At 37.0% G+C, this 16,347-nt stretch overlaps 1 non-coding gene across 1 annotated transcript; it reads right to left on the bottom strand.

The window, feature by feature from the left end:
• Positions 1-10,179: 10,179 nt before the first annotated feature.
• Positions 10,180-10,286, bottom strand: LOC128279666 (small nucleolar RNA R71). The gene has a single exon (XR_008269865.1). It is a non-coding gene; the product is annotated as a small nucleolar RNA R71 (small nucleolar RNA).
• Between the last annotated feature and the right edge of the window lie 6,061 nt (positions 10,287-16,347).

Raw genomic sequence — 16,347 nt, 5'->3', positions numbered from 1 at the left:
CTCACACTTATTAGCGCATTAGTGGAAAGATGGAGACCCGAGACATACACATTCCATCTTCCATATGGTGAGTATACAATCACATTCGAAGACATAACTTTACAACTTGGTTTATTGGTGGATGGGTCAGTCGTTATAGGGGTGGCGGTCGTTCCTGGTAAGGAGGACCTTTGCGAGACATTTTTAGGGAAGGTGCCGAACAAGTTTCAAAGTGGCCGGATAGAAATGAAATGATTGGAAAATAATTTCAAAGACCTTCCTAAAGACGCGATTGATATCGAAAAAGAACAATATGCCCAAGCATTCATCTCGAGGTTAATCAAGGGCATTCTAATGTCTAATAAATCTCAAAATTTGGTGCACATAAGGTGGCTACTACATTTGGTTGACTTCAAAGAATATAATTGACTGAGTTGAGGATCAGTCGTGTTGGTCACTTTGTACAGAGAGTTGTGCCAAGCGACGAAATCGGATAAGATGTCAATCAGTGGTTGCCTACTTCTGCTGCAGTCATGTGCATAGTGGTAGCTATCATTTTTACATTCCTGAGCGGACGCCTCTTATACATTCCCATTGGTGAAAAGGTAAAATTAATTTGATAATAATATAGTTACCATAGTAAATGTTGTTTATTTATTATATGTTTGAATTAACATATTGTTTAAGTAGACGGAACCATGTGCCGAGTTATGTGGGACTACCGGAGCAGGTTAAAGATATCGAGTTGCTATTAGATCAATGCTCGGATGTCATAATTTGAAAATATAACAAAATTTATAATAATTACGCAATGATTCAAAATTTAATATTTTGTAGATAAAAATATTATAACTATGTACTAAAATTTGAATAGATGCCATACGCCGATCCAACAATCGTAGCATGTGTTTCACCCAAATTTTTTATCATTTGGAGTATATGGGATGCGAAGGTGCCATTGGTAGTTTACGTGATGGTGGAGATGCACGAATCTAATCGAGTGATGCAGCAGTTCGGGTGGAGGTAAAATATTCCACTGGTACTGCAAGACATTAAATTACTGCACAAGCTTGATTTTCGGGGGAAAATCAAAAAAATTTGGCAGGAATTCCACAAAGAATATGTCGACATTTGGGATCGTAAGAACGATTTCATACCTATGCACAAACCTTTTTCCAAACTGGAGACGATGATCTTTGCAGAGTACATGTCATGGTTTAAACTCGGTGGCAAGCTATATCTACAGTCGATGGAGGTGAGGAGTGGACAAATTTGTTCGAGGAGGCCATGACGATTGCCCCAGAATTATAGGTTCAGAGCAAGTGGCACGACGGGTTCATCATTGGCTTCAACTTAACAAGAGGCACTGATGTCATCACCATATCCCGATTAGTTCTCTCAATATATTCTTTATAGATGTGTATTTTGTAGCACCTCCGTCCCCAGCATATTACGTCCTGATGCCGACATCAATGCTGACGTATCCACCAACAACAACAATTCTTGGATATTATGCACAACTGGGTTATGAGACATCGTACAATTATCCGTCGATAGCGTTGCAAACACCCTACGCGTTATTGTTTTATCAAGGTGGCTTATCTCTGTAGCCACCGTATCGTATAATAGATGAGACACAATGGGAGGCTAGGATGACACCGCACTCAATCACGGAAGAAGGAGATGAAGATGAAGACGGGAGTCGAGGTGAAGATAAAGATGATGAAGAAGAGTTGACACCTTAAATTGTACGAAAAAATCCTGTCCGCAACCATCAGCCACCGTCCTGTACACATTCGGCCCGTCGACGCCAATGATGTTTTTTTTCCTTTACTTTTGTGATGAAAATATAATTGATATCAATAAAATATGGTCATTTTTATGCTTGTGTTGCAACTCATAATTAACTTTTTAAAATTCTAATCTATATATTGAACCAAAATTTTCCATCCATAATATTTGATACCAAACATTTAATGATGATTTTATAAATATTTAGAGATAAATTATTGCACCTGGTTTATCCTTATTCGTTATTTCACCATGGCAAACAAAATAGTGAATGGGTAAAAATTATCTATCACTTAAATTCTATAAAAAATTCAAAGTAAAACATGTAGTGTGACCAAATGATCTATGAGGTATACAAAAGAATGAACAGATTCTGTAAAAAAAAATACGAATAATAAATTTGTGTACAATAAAAATGAACAAAATTGTGTTAAAAATGAATAAAATATGTTAACGAGGTGTTGTCATCAATGCATCCCTCAACTGCGAATATGTCGCCTTTATATGCCTTGGGTTCCTCCAATAACTACATAACATTTGTTGATTGGTCCTCTCTCGAACATCCATATTATTGTTGCGTATTCAAGTAAAATTTGGCTGACCTTTTGGGAGGCAATACGACCAAATATTTGATACCAACTTGAACGGGGCGCTCGACATTGGAAGCCACATACTCTCATTTGAGACTAATGGAAATTCATATATCCATACACTGTACATGCATTCTAGTTTGTACACATTATCAATATATGGTGTATTGTATTTGTGCATTCGCATATGCAACAATTGCATGTGCACATGAGAATCGAAGTGCTTGGAATTTCCCACAATCGCAGGTCCATTGTGTTAGGAAAAAATGGTATGTTGCCATGGTAATATCTTGGTCGGGTCTACTGTACTCTGCAACTTAAAATGGTAGGTTTGGACACGAGTGACACACTACATACATAGTGTTTGCTCTCTCTGCATTTCGTTTAATTCCTTTCATGACATCCTCGCACCAAAAATGATCATCCGCTATTTTTTCAGCATGTCTCTGTCCATTTTGGAAATAAGGCTACCAAACAAAAGTATGTTTCTTTCATGATGCTGTCGTTGAGAGCACCAAAAATATCATATCCCTATAAAATATTGAAAATAATAAAAATAATAGAATAAGGGAAGTAGGGTCAAATCCTCAGAGACCGGATTTGCACAATTACTTGTTTCTCGAAATCTTGGTCAGAATCGTACCCAAGAAAACCTACGTACCTGGGAAGAAAATTAAAAAAATACAATTAAAATTTTTGATAAAAAAACATAATTAAAAGTTTTGATTGAAATTCTGAAAATAATAGAAATAAATAGAGTTGAGGAAATTCTTATGGATAGATTCCAGCCTCTGGTTACCTCGATCCACCTTGGGTTCAATCCTCAGCTTTTAGGTGATCTTTCTCAAACAAAATAAGCTAGTTATAGTGGAAGAGGACGCCTATGACCACCAGCTCCAAGATTTTAGACTTACAATTTAGCGGAACCTGACTCTAGCCAACAATCGCTTTTGTGGGATCATCTTATGCTAGATCATCACTTCTCAATGGCGAATACTACGCCACTTTGTCTTTTGGGCTTGCCAACCTTTGACGTAGTAAGCTAACAAACCGATTGTGCAACTTCCCAAAATATACAAAGCAACCGTTCCTTACACACGTTGAACATATCACTTTTTAAGGGACATGGACGGAAACGTCTGCCATGTAATGCGAAAAAATGATGAATACTCTTTTGAGAAAGTTAAGCGTGGATTCTAAGCCTCATGAACCCTTTTTGGGGATTTTTGAACCTTTGGCTAGATAAGTGTAGGGGCTCATGATTTTTGGGGAAAAGAAAATAGGTGTAATGGAAATAGAATTTTTATTAAAAAATATAGAAAGAACAAAAGGCTAAACTTTATGGGGGAGAAAGTGTTCACTGAAAAGATGAGTAAAATTTGTGTCACTCCATCCCCTATTTATAGTACTAAGAAACCTAGCCTATTCCTAATTAAATTCTAAAAGATAAATACAAATAAATAAAGATAATTAAAGATAAATGAAAATAAATCCTAAAATTAAATCTAAATAATAATCCTTAATAATAATCCTAATATAATTAAACATTAAATAGAGTCTTGTGCCATAAAATCTCTTCTTTTGCATTTTTGCTCTCAAAATCTTCCACACATTGCATTTTTAGCACCACTTCTCTCCTACTTCGCATGTTGGCCCAATTTAACTTTAAATTCACGCTTTTAGCCCCAAATTCCATTTTGCCTTCAATTTAGTACCTATAAGATAAAAAACCATAAATAGCTCAAATTAGTAGGATCGTACTCAAAATAAACATATAATTAATACATAAAAATATGTCATTTTAGAGTATTATCATTTCACAACAGAGGTTATTGGCAAATGATACGTCCCCTTCAATACAAAATTGATGCATTTTGCTAGATTCGTTGTCATGTGCCTGTATCGTAGACACCTATCATATAATTGTGTCAACTAGTTGAAGGGTATGTTAGTGATGTATGTCGCACTGGTGCAGTTGATGGAAATGGTGTTGGACGAGTTCAAACTATGTCGAAAAAAGTGTAATGACCCAAATTTTAAAGTAATCATAAAGTGAATTTTCGGGTCTTCGATTCTGAAAATGAGATTCGTAAATATTTATTAGAAATATTTACGAATTTAAGTGAGAGGTTAATTAGATTTTAATTAAGCAAATTTAGCTTAATTAAGGTTAATTTAGTGAAAGGACTAGATTGAATAAAGTGTGAAAGTCTAATTATAAACTATAGAAAAGTCAAGGGACTAAGTTAGCAAATAAACCTTATGAGACAAGTGTGTGGTAAGTAAAAATACATATGTAATATTTTAATTGGTACAAATGTATGTATATATATGAATTTACTTATTATATAATTAAATAATTATATAAAGTAAATTATATTAAATTATATAATTATAATATATTAATTGAATAAAGAATGAATAAAGAAAATAAAAAGAAATAAAACATAAAGAAAAGGAGAAAGAAAGTCACGAATAGCATGGAAAGAAAGAAGGAAAAAGGGAAAGAAAAAGAAAAGGAAAATTTAAGGTTTTGGAGTTTCAAGCTTGATTGGTAAGTCAATTTAATCCCTTTTCTTGTAATTTTGGTGTCTATGGAATCCTAGGAAGAAATACTATTTGAATTATGTTGAAATTTAGGAAGATTGTGAATTTTTAGATGTTGATTAAGTTGAATTATTAAGTAAATTATGAGATAAAATGATAGAAATTCAAGTTAGAAGTGAAAGAAGGATTAAATTGTAAAAAGAGATATAAGTTTTGAAATAATAGGGATTGAATTGAGAGAATTCTATAATTAATGTTTTATGTTGTAAAGTTTAAGAGTTGAATAGTCTAAAGTGATAATTGAATGAAAATATAAGATTTATTTTGAAGAAAAAGAATGCTTATGGTGGAAGGACTAAATTGGAATTTATGTAAAAGCTATATGGAAATAAAAGAGTGTGATATTAAATAACATACATTGATAATTTTAAATGTTAAAATTTATGTAGCCAACGTAGCATCAGAAACGTTATCGAAAAAAGGGAAAGAGAAAGTAAACGAGGATATCGAGTAACCTCGAGAATTACGGTTTGTATTTCTATAAACTATGCTTAATAATTTAATAAATGTAATTCTTATTTTTATTTGGTTAGTATGTATGATAAATGATGTGATAGAAATTGTTAATGTTTCTGTATTAAAATGAAATGATTCAAATACCCTATTAACAGTGTCGGGCTAAGTCGGATATAGTTAGCATGCCATAGGATTGGAAGTGTTCAGGGATATTCCGACTATGTGTCGATGAGACACTATATGTGTCAACTACTGTTACTGTTTCAGATTCGTTCAGAAGAGGTATTCTGTACCTGACAGTTACTATTATCCTTACGGTGTATTCCAGCTTCGACCGATGAAACACTGTATGATATCCTGGTGTGGGTTGGATCCGTGTATCCGTCCAAGTCTGAGCTATGTTAATAGGGGTAAATGAAAGTACTAAAGACCGACTGCTATTAATTATGTGACTGTGACTGTTATACGATTGTTGAAAGATATCGAATGATATGAAATGTATGTAAAGAATTGCTTAATTACATTTAAGAGCTATAAGTTAAAGGTAAGTAATTAAGCTATTAAAATTATGAAAGTAAAAGTTTTGAGTTAAAATACATCTATATGACTTATTATTGTTCTAAGCATTAGTTTATAGAAATACCACTGAGTGTATACTCAGCGTACGATTTGTTTCTGTGCGCAGGTTAGGTACAAAGTAGATATCGTTTCAGCATCCCAACCAACTCTAGAACTCAAATACTTGGTGATGTATCTTATCTTGAGAAATGGCATGTACCTAGGTTATTTTTGAAGTTATTTTGTATATAAGTGATGTTGGTGAAGAATGTTAATAGATAGTTAATTAATGTAATGAGTGTGTTATAATATAGTCCTTTTTTAATTGAATTGAATGGTATTTAAGTGTAAATTTTGAAGAAGTTTGTTTTAAGGGTTATTAAATATAAGAGTTAGTCTATGGTTTGATGGTTTAATGAGTATTAAGTGTATTTATCATATATTGGATTGGTTGAAAGATTGTATTTAAGTTGTTTATTATTTAAGGTTTGCAGGGTTGGAAAAATTTGAACTATAAGGTTCATTTTGAGTCTACACGGCTTGCCACACGGGCTTGTGTTCAGACCGTGTGAGACACACGACTTAAACACGGGTATGTTGATAGGCGTGTGTCCCCTACATCCTTACATGTGAAGTCAGGATAGCACACGAGCAAAAGACACGGCCGTGTGTCTTGGCTATGTAAAGGACACGGGTTTCAAGCACGGTCATATGTCAAAAACATGTAAAAATGGCTTAAAAATGGTGAAAAATCAGTATACCACACGGCCTAGCCACATGGGCGTGTGCCCAGGCCATGTGCCCCTCTGATACTTAAAAATTTGCAAGTTAGACCTGCCCAAGGGCTGGCCACACGGCTATGTCCCAGGCCATACGGGCGTGTGCCCTTATCTTTAAGGAAAAATTCCCAAAGTTGCCAGTTTAGTCCCGAACCACTTCTAAAACATGTATTGGGCCCAGTAGGCCCATATTAGGGACTTTATGGTAAAATTTTTAAAGAATTGATCTGGAATGCTAATTTATAATTCAATTTTGTATAAATGTTAGTGTATAAGTTTGATAATGCCTCGTAACCCTATTCAATGACGGATATAGGTTAAGTGTGTTACATTTAGTGGTATCAGAGCTAACCGGGTTTAGTCGATTTTAGGATTAAGTCGAGTACTGAAATGAGTCTAGAGGTACATACCATTTTTATGTTAATTTTGAGTCGGGATTGGATGCTGATATGTATATATTGATTAATTAATTCTGTTTTATAGTATAAAAGATGTCTGACGAAAGTATCCAGGGTACTGAACAAGAAATGCACAGTAGAGATGAATCATGTGATGTAAATAAGTCTGAATCCGCAACCCCAAGTGTAAACCCGGTAGTTAACCAAGCACCGAATACTGAAAGGGATAATACAGAAATATTTAAAATGATTGCTGAAGCTCTTCAAAAAGCGGTAAGAAGTATGCCTGTTACTACTTCTACCCCTGCTACCCGACGAGCCCCTATTAAGGAACTGAGAAAGTATTGAGCTACAGAATTTCTGGGATCAAAGAGAACTGATTCAACAACAGCTGAAAATTGGTTAGACATTACCAAGAGAATTTTGAAGTAATTAGAATGTACACCATAGGAAGTTTAGTATGTGTAATTTCTCTGTTACAAGAAGAGGCTTACATATGGTTGGAATTAGTGATTCAGAATATACCGGAAGAACAGGTAAACTGGGAATTCTTTCAACGAGAATTTCAGAAGAAGTATTTGAGAGATACATATATGGAAGATCAGAAACAGGAGTTTTTGATGCTGAAACAGAGAGATATGTCCATAGTGGATTATGAACGGGAATTTCTGAGACTGAGTAGATATGCAACCGAATTTGTACCGACTGAAGCTGACAAATGTAAAAGATGTCTAAGAGGACTGCGAGATGAATTCCAACTGCAATTGATGCCTCTACTGATTACAGAGTTTGCAGATTTAATAGAAAGAGCTAAAATGATTGAGCAAGTGCTGGGAAAGAGTAAAAAGTCTGAAACTGCCCGTTGAGTTAGAAAACGTCCTGGAACTGCTAGTTCAAGTCCATAATTCAAACGATCAAAGGAATCTCGTGGTAGTGGAAGATTCAGTTCAAGATCAGAAAGAGGAGATAGAAGTCAAAAGAGATAAAATATTGTATCTACTGGCAGTATTAGAAGCCCAACTCAGAACACTGATATTCCAGAATGTGCATATTGTGAAAACAGACATAGGGAAGAATGTAGAAAGTTAACTGGGGGTTGTTTCTGATGTGGGCCAACTGATCATTTTGTAAAGGACTGCCCGAAGCTTAATAAAGTAGCATCATTGGTTTCTCAGATATCAAAATCTACATCTAGAGGTCGAGGTTCAGGCCAAAGTGGTTCATTTGATAGAGGTGGAACTAGAAAGGCTAGTGAAAATGCTACACAACAATCTGAAGTAAGAGCTCTGATAAATGCCAAATTATACATAGTTTTTCCCCAAATACTTAGAATATTTATCGATGTTTACTACTAGATTTGTGGACTTTGGTGCTCTTAATCCAGTTATTTCATGTTTTTTACTCAAGAGAGCACCAAGAGTCAAAAGGAGCCAAAAACGAGCTAAAAAGGGACAAAACGGACCAAATCGAGAAAATCACACGGCCTAAGCCTTGCCACACGGGAATTTCACACGCCCGTGGCATTCGGGGGTGTCAACCAAGGTTTACACGATTCACACGGCCTGGCTATTGAGCACACACGACTGTGGCAATTTAACGGATCGAACATGGCCTGGCAATCACATCACACGGCCTTGGCACACGGGCGTGTCCCTTTTTCAAAGAGTTGTATTTTACACGGAAAAGGGTACTTAGTGAGGAAGAAAGCCAATCCAAAGGCTATATAAACACCCTAAGTATGACCCAGAGAGGAGGCCTATTCCAGAACTTTTCTAGAATACAGAACCACACGCCAGGAGTTACTTGAAGGAAGCTAAACGATCCATCCCAAAAGCCGGAGCTACTCCAAGACTGAAGAAATTTTGATTAATTCAACTGAGGGTTAGACATTATTAGTCTCGAAAGGGATAATAACATAGGTTAGGGAGTCTCACGGATCAAGTCAAGTGAATAAATCGTCCGGTTCAGAGTCAGATAACAAGTGAAATCTAGGTGGATTCCTCCTTGGGTTTCGTCTTTATCAATTGCTTCTCTTCAAGTCTTTTTCCAAATTTTCTCTTCACTTTAATTAAATTAGTTAATTAGTTTAGATAATTAGTTTAAGAAACAAATCCTTTTCTTCCTAGGCTAGATAATAAAAAGATAGTTATTACTGGTACTTTTGGTTCCCTTGGGTACGATATCCCGGTCTTGCCGTTACTATACTATTGTTCGATAGGTGCGTTTGCCTTTTCGTCGTGATAATAGTTAGTCTAGGTTTGATCTTCATTATAAATATTTATTACTTGTTACGAATCACGCGATCAAGTTTTTGGTGCCGTTGCCGGGGAACTGAAATATTAGGAACACTAAACTTTTATTTCTTTAGCCATTTAATTTTCTTGCAATTTTATTTTATTTTATTATTTATTAATTTACTTTTTCTCTCTCTTGGCAGGTTTTTATAGTTTATGACTAGAAAAAACCCGTCAGGACCATTACTTTTTGACGAAGAAACCGATCGCACAGTTCATAGAAATAAAAGAGAAATAAGGTGTAGTTTACGATATACGGAGAACGAGTGAGAAGACAATACTCAAACCCCAACCGAAGAGATGACTGAAAACCAGGCGATCAGCTGCCTTCTACAATTGTAGCTAATCAATATCCTACTCCACGTACTATGTATGACTATGCTAAACCTTCTTTAACAGGAACTGAGTCTAGTATAGTTAGACCTGCTATTGCTGAAAATAATTTCGAACTAAAACCTAACACAATTCAGATGATACAGTAGTTTGTTCAGTTTGATGGTTTGCAGGATGAGGATCCCAACACGCACTTGGCGAATTTTCTTGAATTTTGCGATACATTCAAAATCAATGGCTTTTCTGATGATGCTATTCCTCTTCGATTATTTCCCTTTTCACTGAGAAACAAAGTCAAGCAGTGGTTGAACTTGTTACCACGAGGGTCTATCACTACTTGAGAACAAATAACCGAGAAATTTTTACTAAAATATTTTCGCCAGCTAAAATGGCTAAATTACGTAATGATATCTCTTCTTTTGTGCAGATGGATTTAGAAACACTTTACGATGCATGGAAGAGATACAAGGACTTACTGAGAAGGTGCCTTCACCATGGGTTACCGCTTTGGTTGCAAGTTCAAACGTTCTACAATGGTGTGAATCCCTCGACAAGACAAATGATTGACGCAGCTGCTGACGGAACCATCAACAATAAAACACTGGAAGATGCCTATGAATTTATAGAGGAGATGTCAATGAACAACTATCAGTGGCAAGTTATGAGGACAAAGCCAACGAAAACAGTCGGCGTTTATAACATCGATTCAGTCACCATGCTCTCTAATCAAGTAGAACTTCTCAATAAAAAGTTTGATAGTTTTCTTGGTTCTACGCAAATACATCTAGTAATGAGGTGTGACTCAAGCGGAGGAGGTGTGCATACAGAATACCAATCCTTCAATCCTACAACTGAAGAAAAATAAGTCAACTATATGGGTAACAATAACTTTAGATCTCAAAATAACCTATACAGTAATACCTATAATGCAGGTTGGAGGAACCACCCAAATTTCTCTTGGGGTGGTCAAGGAAATCAAAAGCCACAAAATCCTCTGGATTTTCAACAGCCACCTTATCAACAAGAGAAGAAACCGAACCTTGAGGAAATGCTCTCAAAATTTATATCAATGTTAGAAACCCGTTTCCAAAATACCGAGACAACACTTAAGAATCAATAAGCATCGATCCAAGGACTCGAAACTCAGACAGGCCAGCTGTCTAAACTAATCTCCAAACGACCACAAGGTAGCTTACCAAGTAATACTGAACCTAATCCGAGGGAACACCTCAATGCAATTAGCACTCAAAATAAAGACGGATTCATTGCACCCGAGCCCGAAATACAGCAAAACGATGAGAAGAACAAAGGACGAGAAGAGGTAAACAATAATGATCCCAAACAGGTAAGTATGAATCATGAACCTCGTGTGCCATATCCTAAAGCGATGACGAAAGATAGAACAGAAGAAAAATTCGGTATGTTTGTCAAACACTTAAAGAAATTACATATTAACTTACCCTTTATTGAAGTTTTTTCGCAGACGCCTAACTCTGCAAAATTCTTAAAGGAACTTCTGAGCAATAAAAGGAAATTAGACGCTACATCACATGTGGAACTCAATGCAGTCTGCTCAGCTGTTCTAAAGAATAAACTACCTAAAAAATTGAAAGATCCAGGGAGTTTTAAAATTCCTTGCTTAATTGGTAGTTTATTTGTGAATAATGCTTTAGCTGATCTAGGGGCAAGTATAAATGTTATGCCCTATAAAATGTCTAAATGACTTGGTCTCGGTAAACCCAAACAGACTAGGATAAGCATACAATTGGCTGACAAAACAGTTAGATTTCCTAAGGGTATTATTGAAGATGTTCTCGTTAAAATTGATAAGTTTATTTACCCAGTAGACTTTGTCGTTTTAGATATGGATGAGGATAACGAGGTACCTTTAATTTTAGGACGACCCTTTTTAGCAACTGTCAGAACCATTATTAATGTAGGCATAGGAGAGCTAACACTTCGTACAGGTGACGACGCAGTAACACTTCAAGCACGCGACTCTTTCAAAACCTCTAAAACTCAAGATAACGCTATAAAACCTGTCGATGATAAAACTAATACTCAATCATCCTTATAGGAACCCCCTCGAACCAAGACAACAGAGACAGTGAACTATTATCATGTAGAGAACAAATAAACCCATGAGGAACAAAGGCTTCAAATAGAGGAGCTAGATGAATGGCGAGCACACAAATCGAGAACACGTGATAAACAGAAACTACGCCAAAACAAGCTCGATACCTCTCTTAATCAACTTCAGGTTGGCGATAAAGTCTTACTGGATGCCGCAGATACCCACATTGTCACTACCACACCAAATGAGGAAATCCCTCTTACGGTACTCAGTATTTTCCCATTCAGTACGGTTGAGGTGAGTCATCCCAAGTTCGGGACTTTTAAGCTAAACAACACCCGATTAAAACCTTATTTTAAGATTGACAGCAGGAACGAGGAGTATGAACTCCTCAAACCACCATGATAAATCAAAGGAGAGGTAGGTCGAGCTTAGATTATAAATAAGCGCTTCTCGGGAGGCAACCCGAGCACTAACATATTTTGATTTCTTTATTTTTAACTTCTCACACTTCGAATCAATTAACTTAGTCTTTAAATTGCAAAGTTTTTCAGCACACAAGGCTAGGAACACGGCCGTACTTAAGGCCGTGTGCCCAACACGGAAGGAGACATGGCCGTGCAATATGGCCGTGTTGAAGTAGGACATAATTTCCCCAAAACATGGCGATAAATCCCCACGGCCGTGTGACATGGCCGTGGGTGAACTTGATAGGAAAAACATGGACGTAGGGATAGAAAACCACGGGCGTGCCAGGGATAAAGCTCGATTCTGTTTCTTCGACATGGACGTGCGATACGCCTGTGCCATTCAGCCGTGTACAACAATACACGGGTGTGCTACCATAAAACACGGGCGTGGAAGAAGCGAACAAAGCTAAGCACGGTCGTGTGGCATGTCCTGTGACATGGTCGTGTTTGACACACGCCCAAAATACACGGGCGTGTGATAGTAGTCGGGCACGACCTAACTCGCAAAATTCAAAAAACACGAGTTCACCCTCAAAGTACACGGGTGTGGCCCTAGGCCGTGTGACCCTCTCCTATATAAACAAACCACTGTTCATCTTCTTCCTCCTTTCAAAACCCTAGCCAAAATCTACCCTCCCCCAACCCCTAATCCCTATTTCGACTACCAATCTTCAGATTCTCACTTTCCCAACCCCTAAACCACCATCAAATCCACTCCCCTTGCATTAATCCCTATTTTCCCTCCCTATACCTTCCATTTTCCCACCACACGGCTTCCTCTCCGTGTCACACGCCCGTGCTCGCCACCACACGCTCGTGCACCGCCTTATTACAGCCTTTGGTTCACTTTCTCAAATTTATTTTTCCAATTTGTGTTTCTACATTAGTATTCTACATGCTTTGCATAGATATTGTTACTATTACCAATATGTTTTAGACAAGTTAGGAATTTGCTTTAGAATTTTCAATATTTGACTTGTTTAAGCTACTAAATAGCATATACTAATTTTAGGCCTATTGCTTAACTACTGATGTATATTGGATTCTATCAATACTCATGTATTTTTAGGTACATTATGTCGTCATCAAGAGGCAAGAAGGCTGCGGTCCCTTCCTCAAAGAGACGTAGGGGACCGGGTTCTTACTCGGTATGTGCTACAGACGAAGTTTGACACTCGTTCCTTGAATTTCCGCAAGCTTCGCAGGAGGAGCTATTTCAGATACTACGTGCACGACCCATCACCATAGGTCGCTGCATTGACTGGGCTACTGTAGAGCAAGTCCAGCTTGCTGACGCCATCTGTGCCTTCTTGTCCATAGACCTATGGGAACGATTCTTTGCTATTACCGAGCCCACTTATTTAGAGCTAACTTTAGAATTATGCTCTACTTTTCATTTACAGGTGGTGATGACGAACAATGACGACCCAGGCACCATTCACTTCCGATTAGGTGGTCTAGTTCGTGCGATGAGTGTCCCAGAGTTTGGAGTTGCTCTGGGACTTTACACCGATGAGTTTATAGAGGAGGAGGACATAAATGCACTACCACGCAATATCCACAAGTCCCCCTCCTTGTGCTGGAAGGCTTTGGCACCACTCTCTTCCACCTATGACCCCAGCCGCTCGAAGGCCTCAGCTCTCCCCTCTTCCCTACAATATCTCCATGCCATATTGGTACACACCTTGACCGGAAGGAGAGAGAGCACTGGCGTCGTCAACACCTACGACGCCTACTATTTATGGTGCATGGCGAATGCACACGTGACTGACTTGGCGTACTTCATTGCTTTAGCCATTCGCCATCAGACTGAGCGACATAGGAAGGGAGTGATCTCCATCGGCCCCTATGTGATGTGCCTTGCCAGACACTTCGGCCTCCTCAACACCGCGGCCCAGTCATCAGCGCTTACCTTGACAGGTCAGATGTCCCCACAGGGTATCACGACTTTGTTACACATGAGGATGATCGAGCGCCGACGTGAGACCGATCCTCCTCAGTATCGTCTCTCGTATGCCATTGACGAGGAGGATCTTGAGGACATCCCTGATGTTCCCTCACAGCATGAGGAGCCTTCCACCATGCCACCTAGAGAACGACTAGTTCATGCGGCGGCTTCATTGGCACATCTTTCTAACTGACTCGCCCACTTCAAACAGTATTGCACTACGCAGTTTGAAATGATTCACGAGCGAGATCGACGATGGGACCAACAGATGGATGATATGCAGGCCATGATATAGCAGCTGTGCCAGCACTTTCACATCGCCACTCCAGCACCACCACCTGAAGGCCACACCGACGAGGATCATTGAATCCTCCTATTTTTTATTTATTTTAATTTTCTTTTTCTTTTTCTTTTGATTTTTATTTTCATTTCAATTTTATTATTTTATTTTGAAAGACATATCTATATTAGTAAATTTTACTTTTTTCCATTTTTTGGTATTTCTAACAAGTAATTTCACTACGCTCTCTTCCACACCAACTCTTAATAAGCTCTTCATGATTCTACAGACTTCCAAGCAAAGCTGCTAGGAATATTTTACGGAATGAGGAAACATAAGGGAAACAATACCTCACGAGTGCCATGTTCAACGACCCAATTTCTTTATCTAGCTAAGAACAATGGCACCTACCACTTTCCCTGAACACTCCATCCTCAGAATCAAGCTCCACATCCGTATAACAAAGAGTTTCACCTCCTTTCCTCTTATGATTTTCTTTATTTTGAATAATCTATCTCTGTACATTGAGGGCAAGGAGGGGGTGAACATGAAACTTAACTTTTTGCATTATTCTCAAATCCCTGAAATTGGTCTTGTGCTTAAGTGATTTTCTCATAATATTAATATAAAGAATTCTGATTGATCTATAATTATTGTTGATATGTCGTGAATTAGACCAAGGGAATTATGCACGATTATTTGATTATAGGACCTTAAAGAATCGAGCATGATAAGTTGATATTTTGAGAAATAAAATTTTTAGACTATTTCTCCTAAATTGAAGTATTATCTTGAAATCCTAAGTATACAGAAATGACATTAAAAACCCAAATTTTTGGTGAGATTTTTGAGCCTTTTGAGCATATAGTTTTCTTTCTTGCTCACTTTTTTTGTGGTTTGAGTGTGTCAACATTAAACTGTTATTCTAGAACTTACATCGATTATACATGTCGAGATCACACGTATGATTTGATATACTGAGATGATAAATGCACTTAGGATTTAACCTATTTACTCCATAAAAAGGCTTCCCACATAATTAAACCCTTAGCAAACCCTCTTTGAGCCTACTAACCTATTTTTTATTGATTAACCCTTATCATTAACCCATTAACCCATTATTGTTGAAATCCTCTTACTTAATTTACTTTTTTATCGAGATTAAATTTAATATTATTACCTCACTATGTTCCCATTTTTTGTTGCTGAATCATGAAATATGATTTCTGTATTCTATTGACTTGATTTGTTCTTAAAAAAAATGTAATTCTCAGCAAGCTAAAGTTGTCATGAACTCATGTAAAATAGTTCTAGATATTTGTTTGTGGTTCAGTAATTAAGTTTTTGATAATGGGGTAACATATTGAAATTATCTCGATTCTAACCCCTGTTCTTTAGCTTGTATCCATACTTGTAACCTAAACCCCATTACAACCATGCAAAGACCTTTTGATTAGTGTATCATATCATTTACAAGTGGTGGAGATTTGATTTTCATGCAAGCTTATGGTAATAAATTTTCATGTTAGACAATTGAATGGTTAATCTTGAACCTTAAACAGTTTGAGTGATTTGAGTGAATCTTTAGTGAGGATGCCATCTCTTGTATATTTAGGACTAAAGTTAATTACTTAGAGGAAGGAGATTACCTATGATTTTTATTATCAAAATATCCGATTTAGATTGTTTAAGGCTTTCAATACCCCTATAGTTAAATTCTCACTGTATAATTTTACGTGGAATAGTTTGTAACATTATCCATACTGATCATGTGATTGAAAAGAATGAAT

This window comes from Gossypium arboreum, chromosome 8 (assembly GCF_025698485.1).
Source record: "Gossypium arboreum isolate Shixiya-1 chromosome 8, ASM2569848v2, whole genome shotgun sequence".
In the NCBI taxonomy this organism is placed as follows: domain Eukaryota; kingdom Viridiplantae; phylum Streptophyta; class Magnoliopsida; order Malvales; family Malvaceae; genus Gossypium; species Gossypium arboreum.
Note: the sequence above shows the minus strand (reverse complement) of the source record. Positions and strands in the feature narration are given on the sequence as shown.